Raw genomic sequence first — 6,850 nt, 5'->3', positions numbered from 1 at the left:
TGGGGCGAGCGCGAAAGCTCGCCATGAGAAGAGCCCCAGGGCTCGACGACTTCGGGGGGAGTATGGGAGACGTCGACCCGAGGGTGCCTCCTGCGAGGACTCGGACCTCGGCTCGGTTCGACGTTAATCTGACTGTAACGCTTGAGAAGGTAATGCTTCTGCTTTTATACGGCTCAGGTACCGTTTACAATGTTGACAACAAAACGAACCAATAATATTTTATTACGATATTAGTTTCCGGTAAGTTATTTCACAAAATATATTGTTATTATTCTATTTGGAACCAAAGTTGTCTCTGCTGGCTTCTGTGAATACTGTTTCTTGCTAGCTGCTATGGCAAAGTCCGTACAACACTGCGGTGCGGCCACTTGCACTTGGTAGGCGAGACCATCTAATTCGTGGCTACTGACACTGAATACTCCGACTACTTACCGCCCGTGATGGGCGAGGCTGTCACCTTGCTGGCTACTCTGGCACCGCCCGTGATCACAACCCCGTCACCACGTGCATCTCTCTGACGTTTATTGACAGATCTGTGTCTGCTGGACACCAGGCACGTTGGTCCTGTTATACAAAGAGCTGGACTAATTTGACTACTAAAAGGATTGGTATATTATGTTGGATTTCTGGAGGATAAAGGAAAGCGTTCATTGCAACATCAAGAGTTTTCTCAAACACACCGCCTTGGTAAGATTTCAAATATTATTGCTCTGTCACAAAGATCTACTTACTACTAAATGCGTTTTGACGTTTATTACGACGTTAACATCAAAGGCGGTGAGTGTAGGCGTGCGTGTGTGCGTTTGTCAGTCTGTCTGTGGCATCATAGCTTCCGATAAGATTAACCGATTTTAATTTAGTTTTCTTTGTTTGAAAGATGAATTACTCTGGAGTGTTCTTAGCTATGTTAGATGAAAATCGATCCAAGATGGCCGACGCCGCAAAATGGCGGATTACATATTTTTTTCACGACTCGCTTAACTTTTGACGGCTGATTGGTGCCGTGGGCATTAACCCTGTTTATATAATATTTATTATAAGTATTTAATAGTCTTATTCATAAAAATATTCATCAGTTATTTTAGTACCCACGCCCAGCTACGCTTTCTTTAGGGCAAGACGTATGTGTGTGTAGTAGTCATATAATAATTTATTTATTTATTTAGTTTGCGTTGTTGTGATAAAGCTGTTCGCCCACAGTGTAATGTCTATAAGAGGGCCTGTCCGCACCGTGACTAGATGCCAAGCGAGCTGCCGAGCGCACTGTCGTAACGACCCGGACTGTCTCAAGCGGTGCTCGGTGTTTTCGCGCCGACTAGCAGAGAGTTAAGAAAAGAAAGAAGCAGAGAGAAAAGAGAAATCACAATTAGAACCACGTGTTGTATATAAACAGTGATTTCATTTTTGGACGGACGAAACCTGCCCGAAGCCCGCCCGCCCGCTTTTCAATTTTTATGTTTGTTGTGGTCTCTGAAACTTGATTTATAAGAACTTTAATATTTTTTTTACTATAGTTTATATACTGGTGTGTGAGAAACCAAAGAGTTCCGAGAGAATACGGGTCTAAAAAATGTTTTATTCAAATGTCTTTGTGTACGATAGGATGTTTAGGGTTATTTTCTTTTAAGTTTTTTTTTTCAGTATTCACGACAACTATTATTAAAAAGTATCAGGAACTAAGATCTAAGCTGCATGCGTCCAGAACAAGCATTACATTTTGATTTGCTCGAAAATGAATGATGAAGTTAGATCATTTTTTGACACCCTTTTTTTCTGGGTAAAAAAACCGCCAGAAGTATTCGTAAAAAATAATCAGGAACTCCTTCACCTACACCAGGTATTGTGTGTGAGCACCTCCAAAACTTCATTACAACGGCAAAACGCCTTTTTTTTTTTTTACGTGAGGAATCCTCATGGATACCAACGCACCCGGGGAGGTGCAATGGTTATGTCTGACTCTTACCGACTAAACCCCACGGTGTTCAAACACTTCGCCTGGTGACTGGGTTACGGGAACGCTTTCGCACACGACCGCGACAACGGCAAAACGCCGTATTAGTTTTTACGATTTGAGGGTAGGCAAGCATATTTAATTCACAGCTATTATGAATGCCTGCCAGGATATTGTCGGCACCAATGTATGCGATACGTCTCTTAGTACAGTAACAAAGTAGTCAGGAAATTTATATAACGAACTCACCGGCATGTTTGAACTTGCTCCGCGACCAAACCAGGAGCACGCACGTCTAACATTCCTAAGTTATGTGCGTTTTTAGCAATTAAAATATCACTTGGTGAAACGGTGAAGGAAAACATCCTGAGGAAACCTGTATAATGCATGCAATAATAGCTGAATGAGGTTTTATAGATATAAATTGCAAATTATATTTTTAAAAATGTTTTCCCGCGAAAACGCTCGCCGTGTCATGGCCGCACTCGTGACGTAATAGACAAATTGGAGCTCTATAGAAAGATGTTCTATAGCTAATCAATTATCTTGAGAAAAAACTTAGCAACTAATTGTTTGAAATCACAAAATACTTGATATACTTACGCAGAGATTTTCGAAGTTCAAGCGGTAGAAAATTATGTTTATATAGACGTGACGTCATAACTTTGAATTCGACGGTTCACCTGTCATGGCGGATTGCTAGATTTTGCAGTTTTATTAAATGAAAATTCCGCTTAAACCACCATTCTCACTTAAATTATAAATAAAAGAAAGTTTTCATAACTTATTAATCATATTTCATTAGATAAACACAATATTTTAGCGATTCTTACTGTCATCATGCGTATCGGAACATTTCGATACCGAAGCCAAAATAATCTTCGACGCCTATGTTTTAGGGGGAAATAAAACGAGATGTATAAATTCATTAAAATATTTATTTTATAATAACAGTGGGCAGCTTAAATTAATAATAATGTTGACTATTTGCTATTTTGTTTGTGAAAAAAAAAACCTGCATCGTGCAATAATGCGCCAATGCTTTTTATAATACAAGTAAATACTTTTTTGGCCTCCGCCAGAGAGGCGACTTCTACCACAACACAACAAAACAAATAGGAATTGAAGACTAGCTATTAAATAAATTTAATGAAATAAAATATGTAATTTGTTAAAATATGTATAAATTTAATTATGTTATGTAGTTTAATTATGTGAATGAATGTAATATGTATTTCTTTATTTTTTGGTAGTAGAATAAATGGCTTTTTTTATTTTTTTATTTATTAAATACTTTTTTGATTGTAAAGCGTTCCCGAAACACAAGCAGTCGCGGTTTTATCCGCACGGACACGTTGGGACACGCTATGGCGACTGACTGTTTTAATGTTAGTACAGTCTTTTAGCGAAATAGTGTAGTTTTACGTTATTTTTTTCACATGCTGGTGTGAAGACGCAGTTTAAAATGATTACGGGGTGACCTTTTAGGAGTTTGGCTGTTATAATAAATCCATACTCATTTTCGATTTTTACGCGACTTCTGTCAGTAGGGTGATAACTAGCAACGCCCGAAGACTCTAACCAGAGAAATGTTAAGTTGGAGTTGAAACGGTATTCGGTCCATAACTGAGCGGAGCACTTTAAGCGGATGGACGGACCGTTTCCGCTTACGCCTCCTAAAGGGGAACGCTACTGTACTGTGATAACGTTAGTACAGTCTTTTAGCGAAATAGTGTAGTTTTCCGTTTTTTTTCTCACATGCTGGTAAGTGAAGACGCAGTTTAAGATGGTTACGGGTTGACCTGTTATAATAAATCTATAGGTACTCCTTATCGATTCGTACGCGACTTTGAAAGGGATAATTGAAAGCTTGGCGGCAGGTCTCTGTCAGTAGGGTGATAACTAGCCACGCTCGAAGCCTCCAAACGAAACAAACCAGAGAAATGTTAAGTAGGATTTGAAACGGTATTGGGTCCATAAATGAGCTGGGCACTTAAGCGGGTAGACGGACCGTTTCCGCTTACGCCTCTGTTTGGGAAACGCTTTAGGCGGATAAACGATTAAACTGGTATCAGATATGCGAGCTTAAAGCATTGGAATTTGAGCTTTAGTTATGTGACATAAAACTTACTTTTCATAAGACAATGCTTCTCGTTGACCACTCGTTACTGACGCATTTTACACTTCAAACAACACTTTATACCACATCATATAACGTTCACATTTCAATGCTTTAATTTCAGTTGAGACTGTATTGAATCGAAATGTTGTAAAATACTACTTATGGTTTCTTTTGTCTAAATTTATGGTATACGAGTGGGCAACATGTTGACCACTCGTATACCATAACCAAATGCGTCGTACACTTGAAACAACACTTTATGCCACATGATATAACGCTCACATTTCAATGCTCTATTTTGAGTTGAGACAATATTAAAATTTATGAGTAAAAATTTATGTGCCAGTAGTAAACGGGCAACATGTTAACCACTCGTAAGCCACGCGTCGTACACCGAGAAAATTTGATATCACATGATATAAAACTCAAACTTCAATACTCTAATTTGAGTTGTGACAGTATTTAATAGAAATGTTGTAAGAAGGCAATAAAAGTCAGTTTCATTATTAAGAAAAATTAAGCTTAATTTTCTATAGTCCGCGGAAAGCAGGAGAATCTGTATGGTGTGATTTATAATTTCTTCTAACCTTATACTCCGCACCAAACAGATCCTCGGCAATGTAGGGTTCGTTTACTTAAAAATGAATGATAATAAAAAAGTGTCTTAACAATTATTCGTAGTAAAGTCAACATCTCCTGAGGATGCTCCGGTTTCGGAGCGAAACGTGCCGAAGATCTGTTTGGTGTGGAGTATGAGGATTGAAGAAATTATAAATTACATCATACAGATTCTCCTGCTTTTCGCGGACTATAGCAAATTAAGCTTATTTTCATAATATATCATGGATTTCCGCAAAGTAACGCCGGCTTCTATCCAATTAGTTTCATTAGTCGGAACTGAGACTTTGCTCTGGGACAATTATAAAACCTTGAACTAAGAGTCGATGCAAGTATAATTTTATGTCTACGCTTTAAACTGTTCGATTTTCTACCAGGACATAAGAAATTACGAGGAGTATTTTGTTTTTCATATACCTAATTATTGCTTGTACTTATAACTATTGTGCGAGCAGAGCCAGGAGAACATGCTTGTATTGTATATTAATCGTTAAGGAATTTAAGATAATGAGTATAGTTTTAAGTTTTTTGTCGCCATCGTCTCTCTACTGTGTACACATTTTGTATGTAATGAACGGCGCATCAAAAGTGCCATCTATGTGCCTATTTCATTAAAGAAATAATTTGACTTTGACTTTGAATAGAAATTTGCAATATTTGGAAAACGGTGATTTTTATAACGAAAGTCTTGTATCGTTCGTTTCCTATATTCAATCTATCTGTAATCTGTAGATAGGTTCCTTAGTAAAATTGTTATTTGTTAAAAAAATGGTATATTTAGTTTTAAACAATAACAACGTTGTTAAGAAATCAATCTGTAGATTACGGATGGATTTTATTCAGGTAGTGGGCATAAATCTATCCGAGCTCCAGAAACTCTAAGCGATATACAAAACTGTTCATCTAATTTAAGCACCTATTTTTAGATTTATTTTCTGCTGCATGAAACGAGCGCAATCGAATGAATTGATATCGCCGCCGCACCGCGCCGCTTACACTTGATATAGGAGTGCTTCTAATACACCAAATTTTTTTTTCAATGAATCATCTTATCAAACCATTATTGGCCCACTACAGGGAACAGTTAACCTCCCAAAGTGAGAAGTGATTAAGGCCGTAGTCCACCGGATTGGTGGACTCCACACGCCTTTGAGCACATTTTATGATTGAATTGAAATCGCCGCCGCATCGTGCCGCTTACACTTGATATAGGAATGCTTCTAATACACCAATTCACTGGGCTATCACCGCTTGAATACTTTGAACACTATGTTATATATAATAACTAGCGTACCCAGCCCGCTTCGCCGGACTAGATTTTGCTTTATTTTATTTAAACAATAAACTTACATCATTCAATTTTTTATTTAAGGCTCATAATTTTTTATTTAAATCATTTATTTCTCTCCGTATTCATTCTCTTCTCGAGCGGGTGAAGATCATTATCTACACTCATGTACACCCAACAATAGAATATCATCATAGTAAATAAAGGTGTATTTGACAGTTAAAAAATAGGAGTGCTCCGATCGTCACCAAACTTTACAGGATTACTCGCCAGGTCAATCCGGAGATTCCCTGAAAGTTTCATTGAAATCGGTCCAGCCGTCTCGGAGCCTATACGGAACATACCCACACACTTTCTCTTTTATATATATAGATATAAAGATATTGTATAATTGGGTTTTTATTTCTAGTTGATCTGATATTATATAATCTAAATGCGGAATAAAATTAACAGATTTTCATTAATGAAACCTGTCGGAAAGTCAAATTTATGCCCTCGGTTAAAAGATTATTTTACGTTTGAGAAACCGGTCCCAGATGAAACGAAAAGCAATTCGATTATATTATTATTTAAAGGATATATTTTAAGTAAATATTATTAAAAGTCTTTATAAGTTATACGGATGATATGATATAGGTCTATGCAAACATGTCAATATGGCCATGAGTGTCACTGATTGTTCTCGGATTATAAGTGTCATGCAACTTCCAAAAGCCCATTTTATTGGTGGACCAAGATGTCCTGCCAAATGGTTAGGGAAATACTGTTGCATATATTCACAGCAACACTTCGCGGGGCATTCATGGACTAGGATAACTTGAGTAGTAGGTGATTGGCGCAGTGGGCAGCGACCCTGCTTTCCGAGTCCAAG

This window comes from Pararge aegeria, chromosome 26 (genome assembly GCF_905163445.1).
Source record: "Pararge aegeria chromosome 26, ilParAegt1.1, whole genome shotgun sequence".
NCBI lineage: Eukaryota > Metazoa > Arthropoda > Insecta > Lepidoptera > Nymphalidae > Pararge > Pararge aegeria.
Note: the sequence above shows the minus strand (reverse complement) of the source record.